The sequence below is a fragment of the Halichoerus grypus genome, chromosome 6 (assembly GCF_964656455.1).
Source record: "Halichoerus grypus chromosome 6, mHalGry1.hap1.1, whole genome shotgun sequence".
Taxonomy (NCBI): Eukaryota; Metazoa; Chordata; class Mammalia; order Carnivora; family Phocidae; genus Halichoerus; species Halichoerus grypus.
This window is the reverse complement of record NC_135717.1, coordinates 145,614,668-145,631,836: the sequence shown is the minus strand read 5'-3', so window position 1 is coordinate 145,631,836 and position 17,169 is coordinate 145,614,668.

Below are 17,169 nucleotides of genomic sequence, written 5' to 3'. Positions count from 1 at the left end.
TTTAATTCAATGAAAAAAATAAAAAAATTCTCACCATAAATAAGCACAAGAATTCCTCTACATCTAATTTTTTTCCCTACAGATCTATATAGTCAGGGAGAGGAATAGAAAAAAAATGAACTATTCCCAGTTTTTGCTACGTATGATCTTATATAAGACCTAACAGTTACATAGTGACTATTTTTCTTTGAAATCAGGTATCATATTTCCTGCTGCCATTTGTTTAGAGTCTTTTTCTATTTTGGCTAGTGTTAACTCAAAATTTTAATTTTGAAAATTAGAATGCCAGCATTCACCCAGTCATAGAATATATATGTAGGCACCTACAAAATAAAAAGTACTCTGAAATACTAAAATTACTGTTTAAAATTACTCTCTGAAGAATGTATAATCCAGCAGAGGAAACATTTGCATGTTCAGCTAACTATACACATGAACTAATGGAGGGCTGATCAAAGTACAGCGGAAGTATTCGGGAGAGAGTGATGATTTCCAACTGGGCAGTTGAAAGCTGGACACTTCACAGATATCTTTCTTAAGAAATAGTAGCAGCAGATTTCAAAGAAAATGTCATAACTTGAAATTTACAAAAATGTCAGGGAACCATGGCATGTCATAACAAGACACAGAGTGATGCTGTCTAGTCATATAAACCAGTTTGATGTTTTGACTGACTTAATCAGTCAGGTCAGGAGAAAAAAAAGGAAGGGTGTACTCTGTGACTGATGTGACCGGTACAGAAAAAACAATCACACTTGTTTGTGTCTGGAAAGAACCAGTGTACATACGCGTACACGCCACACAAGCAAAAAAAGACACGTAGGTGATCAAAGTGAAGGTGCTAAATGGATTTTATGATCAGGTGGTCCTCTTTACCCTGCAATGCCTGGAGAAAAAAGGAAAGCAAATGGAGAAATAGAATTATTAGTGCTAAGGAAATACAGGGAGGAATTATATGAAGTCAGTGGTAGAGAGGTAGTGGATCAGAAGCTGAAAGGAAAGTAAGATTTGACAAAATGGAAGAAAGGAAGGAAAGAAGGAAGAAGAGGGAGGGAAAAGCATGTGTATGGATCCCTTTCCAGCAAACATGAAGATGAAACATCTGTGGGTCCTGTTTGTGGGAAGGGTAAGAGGACAGTTGAGTTTAGGCACCTGGACAACATGATTCACGCTAAAATGTTTTCTTTGAGTGTGTGTATCCAGGAAAATTTCAGTTTATTCACGTGTGTGTAAGAAGCCTTTGGGGACCCAGGTTCTATTTTAACCATCTTAAAATTCTTGTTGCAATTGTCCACTGAAGATGCGCACATGGATCTTGAATAAAAATGAATCAAAGATATTTATTAAAATAATTTGAAGGAAGCTCTTTTACCCTAAGTTTGTTTTCCTTTGGCTTATGATGATAAACAATGAAAAATAACTGTCATTTTAACAAGCTGGTGAATAGTATTTACCAAGCCAATTTCAGGCCCCGGGGAACTTCTTTATTATTGCTATTTACTCAGCATGGTATCCTCAAGCATTCTACCTATGTCCATAACTGAACCTCAGAAACTTTTGGTGTTTTTGTTTATTATTTTGATGTAAAAATACATTTGACATAATAGTCACTAAATTATAATACATGTTATTATCTCCCAGGACTGCTTTTTATTTCATGAGCTATTCTACTACATAATCAGGTAAAATATCAAGCTTTACAGCTTTTGAAGCATTCTTCAAAGAACAATATTTATATCATTTTGGCTGGTATTTAGAAGACACACTAACCACAAGGAGTACAGGTCTCTTCTTGCTTGGACCCAGTCAGATTCAAGTTGGCACACAGAGCTCCTAACTGAAGAGTAGAGATGTGGGATAGTAACCACTTTTTCACAATTTACTTCTGTTTAAAATGTGCAAAACCCATTTCCCTTAAAAAGTAGAAATGAAGGGGCGCCTGGGTGGCTCAGTCGTTAAGCATCTGCCTTTGGCTCAGGTCATGATCCCAGGGTCCTGGGATCGAGCCCCGCATCGGGCTCACTGCTCAGCCAGGAGCCTGCTTCTCTCTCTCCCTCTCCCACTCCCCCTGCTTGTGTTCCCTCTTTAGCTGTCTCTCTCTCTGTCAGATAAATAAATAAATATTTAAATTTAAAAAAAGCAGAAATGGAATTATTGTGAAAAGATACATAGAGTTTAAATATACATAGTTAAATAGATATATCACATATATACAACATATATATATGTATCATATATGTAGTTCAACCACTTTATGGAAGAATTTCAAATAATAAAAACAGAAGAAATGAGGGAAATAGAAAATTAACATTAGAACACCACAATGATAATTACTGCAGGCAAGATCCACTAGTGAATACTATAATGAGTAGGTAAAACTAAAGAAAAATGGGATATTTGCATAGCCTCAAAGTATTTCCCCTGAAGACCCACTAATTTTGTGGCAGTTTTGACCTATTCCACAAATTATTTGATACTCTCTCCTCTAGGAAGTGGAGCTGAATTTTCCTTTGAAATAAAGTATGGAATGGGAAAAAATAGTAACTTTACAGTGGAGAAAATAGGTAGCATCTTACGTGAGTGGTCAAGGCTAACATCACCAGTGGTGAACCATGTTGATATCATGTACCCCCTGACATGATACAATAAGAATGGAATTGACCTCTGCAGGTATTATTTCCCGAAATCCATAACCCCACCCTCATCATAAGAAAAAAAACAAAAACAAAAACAAAACAAAAAAAACAGACAAACTCAAATTGAGGATTATTCCACAAAGTACTTGACTAGTACTCCTCACAAATTCCAAGAATGTAAAAATCACAGGAAGACTAAGAAATTGTCACAGATAAGAGAAAACTAAGGAGAGGGAGACAAACCATGAGAGACTCTTGACTCTGAGAAACAAACTGAGGGTTGCTGAAAGGGAAGTGGGTGGGGGGATGGGGCAACTGGGTGATGGGCATTAAGGGGAGCACGTGATGTGACGAGCACTGGGTATTATATGCAATGATGAATCATTGAACATTACATCAAAAACTAATGGTGTACCATATGTTGGCTAATTGAATTTAAATTAAAAAAATAGAGTGTTTACACTACGAAAACAAAAAAGAGAGAAGACTAAGGTGACATGAGGAAGTGCAATGCAGCATCCTGGATGGGAAACTGGAGCAGAAAAAGTGGGCATCGGTGGGGAATCTGATGAAATCTGAAGAGTTTAGTTAACAATATTGTACCAATGTTAATATACTCATTAGGTAAATGTACTATGGTTATGACAGATGTTAAGGTTAGAGGAAAGTAGGTCAAGGGTATGAGAGAATCCCATGTACTATCTTTGCAACTCTTCTACCAATCTAAGATTATTTCCAAATAAAAAGTGAACAGAAGGTCCAAGTTCTTACCAGAGCTGGTAAGTACCTGAGTGATTTAGTCCCGGGACGTGTCTGAGCTCACGTCTCCTGACATTCTTCACACAATGGGGACGATCAGGGCCTGACAGTCACCTGCTGTGTGGCAGCACCCTGCCTCCCAATATCCCCTTGACCTCTCCTGTGACTCCAAATAATCCTCTCCATGAAGCTTTTTTTTTTTTAAGATTTTGTTTTTTAAGTCATCTCTACACCCAACGTGGAGCTCGAACTTACAACCCCGAGATCAAGAGTCGCATGCTCCACGGACTGAGCCGGCCAGGTGCCCCTCCAGGAGGCTTTTTTTTAACATCTCGGTTATAACTCTTTTCCACCCCAGCGACTTTCTATCTCCCTTTTCCTCTTCGCTTTTTGATGTAGCACTCATCATTTCTAACCTCCTTATTCCTTTACAATAGAATCTCCATGAGGACAGAGAATTTTGTCCATTTCGTTCACTGTATACCAAGCACCTAGAACACTGCTTAGTACCAATGAACACATATTTGTTGGATGAATGAATTCCATAAATATTGTATTTCTACTATGTTCCAGATACTGTGAACAAAACGGACATTATCCCCTTGTTAATGGAAAGTTACAGTGTAGTGAGGAGATAGATACTTATAGGAACAGCTTTAGCAACGTCGGACAATTGCTCTAACTAGGAAAGTAGAAGATGCTAGGGAGACTCTGAGCAGAATCACGTAAGGCAGTGTCAGCAAAGGGTCAGCAAAAACCTCCTGATAGGTGAATTTTAAGTCTGAACTCAGAGGGTGGGAAGATCATTAGACACAGAGGAGAGAAAGAAAACATTTTTTTCCAGGCTAAGTTAGTGTATGGGAAAACCTAAAGATCAAAAAGAGCTTATGTGCATCCAAGGATTGCACAAGAATCAGCCATGGGCTGGAACATCAAGTGAGAAAGGCTAGAGATGTTAGCAGATACCAGGTCCCAGAAGGCCGTGTCAACCACGTTACAGGATTGTGACTTTAATCGGAGGCTCTTGAAGACACTGATGAGTTTCAAGCAGAGAAGTGATTGACCACTCTATTGTGGTACAGAGATGAACTGTGGGTCTTGATAAGACTAGACGCAGAGATGCAGTAATCCACGTAGACATGAATAGATTAAATGTTTATTCCAAGGTGGAGAAATTGCCCTTTTTATCTTGCTTACTTTGAATATTTAGGAACAGCTTTTTCTTCAAACTACACTTAATCATTAACTTGTGAAAGATATGTTCATTAAGGCCATTAGAACATCTTTCTCTTTTATTCTCCTTCTCTCCCATGTTCTTAACTCGCACACATACAACCACACACATATACACATTCACACACACATACACACATGTGTCACACTGAGATCTCCCTATAAATCGGTGCTGTTATAGTAAAGGGATTGGGCTCTTTATATGAGAGAATTCTACCGACACACATGTATTTACCTAATAATGAAACTTTAGTTTCTTTGTAGACACATGAGTTTTTTAAAAAGCTAAAGTTTGTCTATCCCTGCCAACTGAAAGTCTGACTTAAACACTTTTAAAGTGGCATGATTTTCTCATTCACTCAAGATCAATTTAATGCAATTGACATTACATAAAACTTTCTTTTAAACTTGTATTATGATCATAGTTCAACTGTAAGCCCCTCGAGGCCAGAATCTATATCTAAGAAAGTATTCCTGTATATCCTCCATGAGACTTAGCATACTGCTTGACAGAAAGTATATGTTCAGATGTGATGACTAGCTATATTGCCCATGCATGACATTTAATTTAAATTAATTCAACAATTTTTGTTGAGCACTTCCTATGCGCCATTCATGGTGTAATATATCGTTGCCCATTAGAAACTCACAGAAGAGCAAAGGAATACACATTTTTATACGCTGTTGGTAAATCCTCTCACTATATTTAATTCACATAATGATACTGATTATTTCATTAGAAATTAGTTATCTAGATGCCAATACACAGTAGGTAATTTTTGGTGGCACAAAGATTGGAAGCTAATACCATTAATATCACAAATGAAAACATTCCTTTCTCTCTCTCTCTCTTTCTTTCTCTTTCTTCCATTTCTTTCTTTCTACACTCCTGCTTTCCTGAAGTCCTTCTTCACCATCTCCCTGGCCTCCAGGGCTCTCCCGCCGCGAAAGCTCTGTAATGAGGTGTCTGAGCAAGCGATAATCCCCGGAGGTTCTCAGTGTTCTCTCCTTTCCCCCTCCACAATGAAAACTTGAGACCAGTATTTTGGAAAAGCATTTCTGGAAGGCTGCCAGCCCCAGCCCTGGACCTTAGTGAGACTTGATTTTCATTCCATTCCTGTGACCTCCCTTCTCCTTAAAAAAAAAATAAAATAAAATAGTGGTAGGTTTTTCAGAGGTGGGAGCATTGGTGGCAAAAACAATAGAAAAAAAAGAATTAAAGTTATTTAACAGGAGCCAAAAGAGAAAGCAAGAGAATCCAATGTGTTTAACGCTTGCTAGTCTCTTCTGCCGAGGGCCATGTTATGTATGCTTATGATTAATTGCACATTTGCACTTTTAGATTACTCCGCAGTGAAAGAGCAAGAAAATGAACGCTTGATACTTTGCTTTCATTTCTGCCATGTCAGTTTCCTATCACGTTAACTATACATTTCTTTTTTTTTCATCTCTCATTCTTTATGGCATTGAAAGACAGAAATATCAGCACACAATAGCTTGATTCACACTGAAATGACCTGGAGAATGCCCCAGAACCAAGTGGGCCTACCGAGGCTGTGCCACAAACAGGAATTCAAGATATCCAGTAGATTCCGTGATACAATCACCACTTCACCACGCGAGCACAGAGAGTGCACGTTACTTATTTTGTATCCTGGATAATAAGACCTCGTAGTTAGGTTGCTGAATGAGGGACGACTTAACACATCTTGCGAGAAGTTTCTGTAGTCAGTGCCACTTAGCCAGTCTCCTGTGAGTCCTAAGAGTATCTTAAATGCTTATATTCAAAGTTCAAAAAAGTGATTAAAGACATGGAAGTAGTAAGTTTCTCTGAAACTTGTACCCAAACAGCCATGGAAATCAACATGGCTGGCACTTCAAAACATATGTTAAAAGTGAAAGGTTAGTTAAAGGTCAAGGGGGCGTGTGTGACAATTTACCTTATGTCCTCTCAAAATGGTTCACAATCAAAAGTACCTTGTTTTCAAGGTTACCTAATTTTCTCCTTCTATCAATGAAATCAAAAGTAATAATCCAGAGGAGATCTCTTCCTCCTCAAGGCAGGAAGCTTCCACACCATGCCACTCATGTATTCCTTGCAATTGATTAAGATCGTCTTAGATGTGGGGAAGCTGTTTCTGATCCCCTTATCACAGTGTAAAGTAAAACATGCTTGACTGGTTAATAAAAATGGAAGATGAAGTTACAAAGAGGAAAAGTTCACTTGAAAATCCAAAGACTAAAGTCCTTTGGTCACACCCAAGAAAGCAGACAAGCACATTTTAGAAATCGGGGTTTAACGTCTCTCTGGCAAAATTTTTCTAATTTACCATTAGTTATGAACATAACTGAGAAAAGGGGCACTCCATATTAGCTGTCCGAATTCAAATACATAAAACAAAACCAAAAAAAGTAAATGTTTTCCAGGTTTAAATTCCACCATCTAGGTATGCAGTTGCCAAAGGCATCTGTAAAAGCAATTTTTTCATATGTACAGGGAACATTAAATGAGTTCACTGTACTTCATACGTTATTAATATGTATGATTTTAACTTCCCCTTTCATAAATCACCATTCAGTCTCTATATTTTTTCCATTTATAATATAATCCATTTTGGACATTGCACAAGGAGTCATTTCTCTAAGGTTTTGCTAAAACAATTAGAGAGAATCATAGAACATTAGATTTTCAATGGATCTTAGGGGTCAGCTAGATTATCCCCTCATTTTACAGCTGAGGAATCCAAGACACAGAAATTAAGGTCAGAGTCATGTCAGAACTGGTTTCCCAACAATGTTTTCTCCATGAGAGACCATATAGACCATAACTATTACATGTGTTGGTTTGTGGAGTCAGGTTGCCAGAGTTTGAATCCTGCCTCCACCACTGACTAGCTGTGTTTCTTTGGATAAATTACTTAATCCCTCTAAACCTCAGTTTCCTCATCTATAAACTGGGTATAATAATGATAACTGCCTTATGGGAGTGATTTTGAAAGTTGGTGATGAAGTGCTTAGCAGAATAATAATTTGCTATCGGCCTTTGTGATATATCAACTGTTATTAATAATCTCACCTGCATCTGGGCTGTAGGAGCTGAAACATCATTTTCTCCAAGGGAAGTTTGCTTGAAAGGGAGGTTGTTTGAAATCAAGCAACAGCCATGACAAATTTTTAGTTTCTATTTTCCAAAGCCTCTTAGCTGAATGTCGGAGATCATTAAAAGTCCATTTTTATTAATATCCGTCTATATTACTCAGGCATTCAATAGGACATTGAATAAAAGAAATCGTGAGATCTTTAATGATGTAGTACATATATGAAAAAATAATGGAAGAAATTAAAAACCAATTACAGAAAGTAAAGAACATTAAACATATAATATTTCATTATTATGGCTTTCAGAAGCTTACTGTCTGAAGATGGAACTATTTGGGTTTTCAACAGGAAGAATATCTTTTATTGACACTTGTTTTTAAGTAAGGAGACTCACCAACTTATATCCAGCACTTGCTATATTGCTTTGGATATATTTTCTTAAAGCACACTCCTCTCTGTGGTTAAAATGTTCACAAGAGGCCCCTTTGGTTTTTCAAGCTTCACGTAAATGGAGGCAGTTCAGGACATTGCTAAGCACTTAGAAAGAGTTTGCAATGTGGTTCACTTTAGTGCTGGGAAATTCTTCTTGGTGTTACCCTGACCTCAAGTGGTCTATTTCCTAATGCTTTTAGCAGAAAAAAAAAAATCATATTACATCAAACTTATTTTACTATTTATACAGTTTGTAAATTAGATATAAAGTATCAACAAGTTTAAATTGCTGGAGATTTTCCTTAAAATCTGAAACAGAATTGTTAGGAAGAACATTTTGCCCTTTGGGATTCATCTGACCATTTTTGTTCTACTTCTGCTCACCTCTCCACACAGCCAAAAACTATATGTTCTTATTGCCCTAGACCTTACCTTTGGTGCTCCTGCTTACTTTCGTAGTTTCACATAATTTTTTTTAAAATTTTATTTTATTATGTTATGTTAATCACCATACATTACATCATTAGTTTTTGATGTAGTGTTCCATGATTCATTGTGTGCATATAACACCCAGTGCTCCATTCAGTACGTGCCCTCTTTAATACCCATTACCAGGCTAACCCATCCCCCCAACCCCCTCCCCTCTAGAACCCTCATTTTGTTTCACATAATTTTTACCTTTATTTTCCCACTACCTCAACGTCCTGGCCAAAATATATATCTTTTCTCAGCCTCAGTTTCTTCCACGAGAAAAAGGTATTAAGAATACCTACATCACGTTCTGAGATCTATCCAAACTGGGGCATTAAAATAGCATAGTCCTGCTTAAGAATGCAGACACACAGGACAGATAGAGATCATTTCTTTTCTTTCTTTTCTTTTTTTTTTTTTTTTTTTAAGAGAGAGAGAGATGGGAGAGGGGCACAGGGAGAGGGAGAGAGAATCCCAAGCAGGCTCCACACCCAGCATGGAGTCCCACGAGGGGCTGGACAGCAGGGCCCCCTGCGGGGCTTGATCCCACAACCCTGAGATCATGACCTGAGCTGAAAGCAAGTGTCGGCTGCCTAACTCACAGAGCTGCCCAGGTGTCCCAGATAGCGACCATTTCAAAGCCCATCTCAGAGCTACATACCATACCTTCCTGAGTAAGCCACTTGAATTTTCATCATCCATAAAATGGATATAGATAGTGAGATCTACTCCAAAGAGTTATTGAAGCACTTAAAGGAAATAATGCAAACAGCAAATTCAGCGTTGTGCAAAGCACACTGAGTGTTCAAAAGCATTAGTTGCTGTACTATCATCACGTAAAGCAACGGGCATAGTACTTGGCATATGCGGTTAAACAAATGGAAATTATTATTAAGTATTAGTGCTATGGTATTTAACAATAATAGGAACAAACTCATACTTACTTCTGGGTTAATAGGTAACGTGCCACCTTTCAGATGCAACACGATATATATTAACCCTCTGGTAACACTCAACCTCATTCAAGTGATGGAGGTAAGTGTGATGTGGAAGGTAGGGCCCTCAAACTGCACCTCCCAGGTGGCCGAGTACTCTGATCCCACACCGGCTTTGCCCTGACTATTGCCTATGGGGGGTGGAGGGGCTTCAGCCGTATCACATGTGCTTTTCGTTAGTGAAAAGTGTATCTTACTTTTGAAGTTCTTGTTTTAAAATCCAATAATACTAAATATTCAGCAATCTGAATTATATATAACTGCTCTAGGATTTTCCATAGCTCCTTATAGTATGGGCTTACCAATTTCTGTGTCAAATACAAACTTTATTTTATATACCCTAAGTCCTGAAGACATTTATTTTGGAAACTTTTTGGAGCTCTAGCTCAAAACAGATGAATGTGACCTAATAAAGCTGGGTCTATTAGATAAATTATATAATCACATCTCTGAGTCAGGCATTCCAAAGAGCCTGTTTTTAACAATAAAATCTGGTCGATATACTCATTTACCCCGAGGATCACGTCAAAATCTACATTAGTATTTCCAAATTAGTGATAACTAACGAAAAGCCTCTGTGGTTAGTTAGACTAGTAAAATCCCCTGTATTATATATCACCTCCTGAAGATTCACTATTGACATGTTAAAAGTTCTGAAAATTCCTAGAGGTCAGAAATCTATTCAAAATTATGCTACCCCGCTGAAAAACAAGCTTAACCATATGTCTGCCTTTGAAGAACACCTACTATCAACATGGGGAATTAGTGTTCCTTGAAACACTGTGGAGAACGAATATCAATGTAGATGACTAATATCGAAAATAATGATTTTTTTCCCCTTCGATGAGGTAAATGAGCAACATTTGGCATCTCAGCTATCACTTCCAGCTTCTGGAAAGGAGAGGAGCCCACCAGCTTGCTGCTGTCTAGATGGCAGCCCACCATTACACTGTGCATACTTTTGTCTCTATGGTTGGGAGACCTGAGGCTGGCCAGGAATTACTTGAAGGTAATTTATATAATTTCACAAAATTCTAAACCAAGGGCGCCTGGGTGGCTCAGTTGGTTAAGCAACTGCCTTCAGCTCAGGTCATGATCCCAGGGTCCTGGGATCGAGTCCCACGTCGGGCTCCCGGCTCAGCGGGGAGCCTGCTTCTCCCTCTGACCCTCTCCCCTCTCCCCTCTCATGCTGTTTCTCTCCCGCTCACTCTCTAATAAATAAATAAATAAATAAATAAATAAACAAAATTCTAAACCAAGAACTTCAAAAGCTAAAGACAAAAAAGCAATTTCAACTAGATATATCAAAATTAGTTGTGAAATATATCTTAATAGTACACACAGTTAATAGCAACTGCAATGACAAAGGGCTAGAATTAAATGTGTTGAATCCATTTATTTATTTATTTATTTATTTATTTTTTAAAGATTTTATTTATTTATTTGAGAGAGAGAGAATGAGAGAGAGCGAGTACATGAGAGGGGGGAGGGTCAGAGGGAGAAGCAGACTCCCTGCCGAGCAGGGAGCCCGATGCGGGACTCGATCCAGGGACTCCAGGATCATGACCTGAGCCGAAGGCAGTTGCTTAACCAACTGAGCCACCCAGGCGCCCTGAATCCATTTATTTAAAAACGCTCAATAAACATTTGATGAGCACTAAGCATTGGATGTCTGGATGCTGGAAACATGCTGCTGGAAAAGATACAATTTCTGTCCTTGAGGATGGTGGCAGAGATGGATGTATTACATGAATAATAGACAGGAAGTGAGTACTGTGATGGGGTACACATCGGAGGCTATGGGAGCAGATCAGAGAAGTAATGAACCCAATCTTAGGTGATGGGGTTACAGACAAGCCTTCCCCAAGACATAGGGTTGCCAGTAAAATAGAGGATGCACAGTTACATTTGAATTTTTGATGAACAATGAATAATTCTTTAATATAAGTATGATCATGCAATACTTTAAGTAGGTGTCCTGTATTTTTATTTGCTAAATCTGGCAACTCTACTAAGACATGATGTTTAAATTACAATCTGAAGGAAAAGAGTCAGGTAAAGAAACAAAAAAGACCATCAGCGTCAAATGGACCCAAATGCAGAAAGGTGCAGATTTAAGCATAGGCAGTGTCGTGAAGTACAAACAGATCATTATGGCAGAATTTGAGTTTTGGATGGAGTGGGGAGTTGTAAACATATTTTGGAATGTCTGCTTTCTTTCGCGGTGATGGGGAGCCATGAGATGGTTTTATGTTTAGTGTTATCAGACTTGTGCTTAAGAAATAACAATCTGGAATAGAGCCAGACTGGATGCAAGAAATCCATTAAGAGAGTATTGTTAGTAAATTTTCTGAAAAGTGATGGTGCTTGAATTAATATGATGGCCATAAGGATGAAGAGACATTATGATTTCAAAATATATGTAGAAATTAGTGTAATGGTTGAGGGTTCGTGTCCAGAAGTCCAGTTGGCTTGCTGCTTGTGAGCTGTGGGTGGTAATACATCATGGGGGTTAAGAACAGTCTATTTATATAAGTAGAGTTGTCTCTGAACTAAGGTTCTCACTATTAATATGGTCCTAATAGTAGAACAGGATTACTGTAGTGTTACATTAAATAATACATGTGAATGGGGCGCCTGGGTGGCTCAGTCGTTAAGCGTCTGCCTTCTGCTCAGGTCATGATCCTGGGGTCCTGGGATTGAGCCCTGTATTGGGCTCCCTGCTCTGCGGGAAGCCTGCTTCTCCCTCTCCCACTCCCCCTGCTTGTGTTCCCTCTCTCGCTGTGTCTGTCTCTGTCAGATAAATAAATAATATCTTAAAAAATAAATAAATAAATAAATAATACATGTGAAGTGCTTAGCACAGGATTATGAGAGAGAAGAGAATAAAGAATGAACCTCAGGCTTCTCATGGGGAAGTTAAAATAATAGAAGATGAAAATCAGAAGTATCCCAGAAAAAGACACACACAAATGTAGTCAACTGATATTTGACAAAGGAGCAAAGGTGATTCAAGGGGAAAAGGATAGTCTTTTCAACAAATGGTGCTGGGACAAGTAGACATCAATGTGCAAAAAAAGTGAATCCAGACATAGACCTTACACTTTTTCTAAAAATTAACTCAGAATGGACCAAAGACCCAAAGGTAAACAACAAAACTCTGAAACTCCTTGGAGATAATATAGGAGAAAATCTAGGTGGCCTTAGGTTTGGCAATGACATTTTATATATACCAAAAGCATGATTCATAAAAGAAAAAACTGATAAGTTAGATTTCATTGAACTTAAAATTTTCTCTCTGTGAAAGACGCTGTCAAGAGAATGAAAAGACAAGCCATAGAATAGGAGAAAAAAATCTTTAAAAAACACATGTATGATAAAGGATTTGTATCTAAAATATACAAAGAACTCCTAAAATTCGAAAACTAAAAAAAAAAAAAAGAACAGACATTTCACCAAAGAAGATATACAGGTGGCAAATAAGCATATGAAAAATGCTCAACATCAAATGTCATTAGTGAATTGCAAATGAAAACAATGAGATACCACTACATACTATGAGAATGGCCAAAATCCAGAACATTGGCAATACCAAATGCTGTGAGAATGTGGAGCAATGGGAACTCTTGCTCATTGCTGGTGGGAATGCGAAGTAACACAGTCATTTTGGAAGACAGTTCGGCAATTTCTTACAAAACTAAACATACTCTTACCGTACAATCCAGCAATCATGCTCCTTGGTATTTACTCAAAGGATTTGAATACTTATGTCCAAATAAAAATCTTCACATGAATGCTTACAGCAGCTTTATTCATAATTCCCAAAACTTAGAAGCAATCAAGCTGTCCTTTACTAGGTGAATGGATAAACAGTGTGTCATCCATTCAATATTATTTAACAAAAAGAAATGAGCCATCAAGACAAAAAAAAAAAAAAAAAAAACCTGGAGGAAACTCAGATGCACATTGTTAAATGAAAGAAACCAATCTGAGAAGGCTACATACTGTATAATTATTTATATGACATTCTAGAAAAGGCAAAACTACGGAGACATTAAAAAGGTCAGTGATTGCCAGTGGTTAAGATGGAGGGAGGGATGAATAGGTAGAGCACAGAGGGATTTTAAGGCAGCTGAACTATCCTGTACACTACTGTAATGGTAGATGTATTTGTGAAAACTCACAGAATGTACAACACAAAGAGTGAAACTTAACATAAACTATGGACTTTAGTTAATAATAATAATACATCAAAATTGACTTATCAATTGTGACCCATGTACCACGTTAATGCAAGATGATGTGAATAATAGGAAGGGATACACAGGAACAGTGTACTTTCAATTTTTCTGTGAACCTAAAAGTGCTTTAAAAAATAAATTATATTGGGACACCTGGGTGGCTCAGTCATTAAGCATCTGCCTTCAGCTCAGGTCATGATCCCAAGGTCCTGGGATCGAGCCCCACATCAGGCTCCCTGCTCCTCGGAAAGCCTGCTTCTCCCTCTCCCACTCCCCCTGCTTGTGTTCCCTCCTCATTGTCTCTCTCTCTGTCAAATAAATAAAAATTAAAAATAAATAAAAAATATATTATATTCAGATGCCTGGGTGGCTCAGTCAGTTTAAGCATCTTACTTTGGCTCAGGTCATGATCTCAGGGTCCTGGCATCGAGCCCAGTGGCTGGCTCCACTCAGTGGGGAGTCAGCTTCTCTCCCTCTCTCTCTGCCCTTCCCCCCATGCTCTCTCTCTCTCTCTCTCAAATAAATAAATAAATCTTTAAGAAATAAATTATAGGGGCACCTGAGTGGCTCAGTCGGCTAAGTGTCTGCCTTTGGCTCAGGTCATGATCCCAGAGTTCTGGGATCAAGTCCTGCATTAGGCTCCCTGGTCAGCGAGGAGTCTGCTTCTCCCTCTGCCTCTGCCCCTGGCTTGTGCTCTCTCTCTCACTCACTCTCTCTCTCTCAAAATAAATAAAATTTTAAAAAATTAAAAAATTAAAAAAATAAAAAATAAATTATATTAATTACATATATGATTACATATATTAATTATAATATTATGTATATTTATCTATTATATCTAATATATGTTTATCTAATATATATATATATATATATATAAAAGCAGAAGTGGGTTAAGATTTTATGTTCAATTTGAGCTTCCCTCTGTCTCTTGAGCCTGGAGCATGATCAGATACATAGCTCTGCTTTGTATCACATTGAATGTGATCAAAGCTATGGTTATTGCAGTAAAAACATCTGCAAAGAATATTGACAGTGAGAAGAGGCCAGAGCAGAGCACTCAGAATCACATTTAGGCATAGAGGACGAGCTGGCTGGGGGCAAAGAGGAAGAAGGACTAGGATAACTGGGGGAGTGCGGTGCCGTCGAAACCAACATGGGAGGCTCCCCTGAGCAGGAGGTAGTCAGAATCAGAAGTGCCAAATGAAGCCCAGAATCTGTGTTAGTTTCCTTGAGTGGCTGGAACAAAGCACCACACGCTGGTAGGTTCATAACAGCTAGAACGTATTGAGTCTGAAATCAAAGTGTTGATGGGCATGGCAGGTCTGGAGGCTCTGAGGGAGAATCTGCCGCACACCTCTCTCCTAGTTGTGGTGGTTGTTGGCAATCCTTGGTGTCTCTGGGCTTGCAGTCACACCACTCCAAACTTTGCCCTCATTATCACATAATTTTCATGGATTGGTGGAACTCCAAACCCTATTGCAGAGATTTGAGTATTCAGTGAGGGGCAAATGAAAAAGTAAAGATACTGAGTGCACATATACCTTCATAGAACGTTTTGGGGCAAATCTGGAAGCAGTGAAGAGGCATGAAGATATTTTGCTAACTTTTATTATTACTAATTTTTAACAAATGAGATTGGTTGTAAATGGCTGAAAGAAGTTTAAACAGACAGGAGATGGCAGAAAAACCATGACAAGATTGGAAGGGATACAATACAGAATGAGGATTAGAATTAGAAAGGGAATCTCTTCCCCTAAAATAAATCAGAAGAAAACAACACTTATTGATACAGGTATAGTTGTAGCTCTAGTGGCAAGAAACTGACAGTTCCCTTAGGACAGCTTTTTCCCCCCTTTTTGGTGCAGTGAGGTGGGAGAGCATTAAATTAAAGATTTGAAGAGTAGACAAGCTTCAAAATGTGTCTGATGGAAAATAGGAAGCAGGAATGACTGTACTTAGCCATGCAAAGCTCCCTTTGGGACCGAAGACACACATTTTTAGTAGAGATAATATACATTCTTTTAATGGAGATAATCTGCACACATTCCTTTTTAGCGAGTTCATTAACCCAGGTGGAGGCAGGTGTGGTAAAAGGAAAACAGTAGGCCTTTGAAGGTATTGGCCAAAGAGTAGTTGAAAGGATGGGCTGTGAGGTGTACAAGGGATAAGAAAGGAAGTAAATATGGAAGAGTGTCAGAGAAAACAGGCTAAGATCGAGGGACGGAGGATTTGATGAGGTTAGATAAGAGGCACATTGAAGAAACTAAGTTAAAATGTTTACTGGTGTAGGGGACTGCCAGGGAATGAGAAGCCAGGCTTCCAGATGTCCATGATGGCACAATTCTGGGTAAGCTTAAGCTCTGAGCTGTCACTAGGGATGTAGATGCCCGAAGTAAGGGGGAGGTAAGAGTTACTGCAGTTAATGCTGCAAGACACTGAACAAGTTATAATCTGCTTATTAAAGTTTTAAAAGTACTTAGAGTATTTTCTACATCAGCCAGAAATGAAGTATAGTTGGACCATGTTAAGAATATATTTCTTTTAAAAATACCCCGCATCTTGCCACTAAGCAAAGTTGTGAGCTGGTGAATTTTATGTATGGCATCCTCTCCTCTTCTTTGTTGGTGGTTCTTCTTAATAGACCAACACATGCCCTCCCTCCCGAGGACCTCTTTGCTTTCCTCAACAGTACCCCCAATCCCCCCCAAGATTCTGTAGTTTTCTGATTTGAATCTATCCATTTCTATACCTTGGATTTTCAAGTCTGTTCCCTTAAAAATGTTAAATAAGTGAATAAGTAATTCATGTTAGTAAACTGAGAGGGCAAAGCAGAGAGAGCACAACTAGATCAAATATCGGAGCCAGTCCTTGTCCTACCATAACTAGCTGTGTGACATTAGGGAATCTTCATCTCTCTCTGCTTCAGTTTTCTTATCTGAAAAAGGAAATAAGAGAACCCACTCATCTGTACATAGTAAGCCCTGTTTAAGTGTTTGGTAAATAAAATGAGTGTTAATGAATTTATGTTCTTCCCTCACATACACCTGTTGGGACTCCTGGATATAATACTCTCGCTACAAAAGAGAACTCTAGCGGAGGGCATTTCACACCAGAGAGCATGATTGATGATCCTCTCTTCCCCCAAATCACATTGGTGTAGACATTTTGACACCTGTGCAGTGCCATCTACTGGTAAATAATAACAATAATAATAAAATTATAACAATAATATTAATAATGTGAATTTAATATTACTCTCCAGAATAAATTTTGTAAAGTTTCTGAATTTTTAAAAATGCA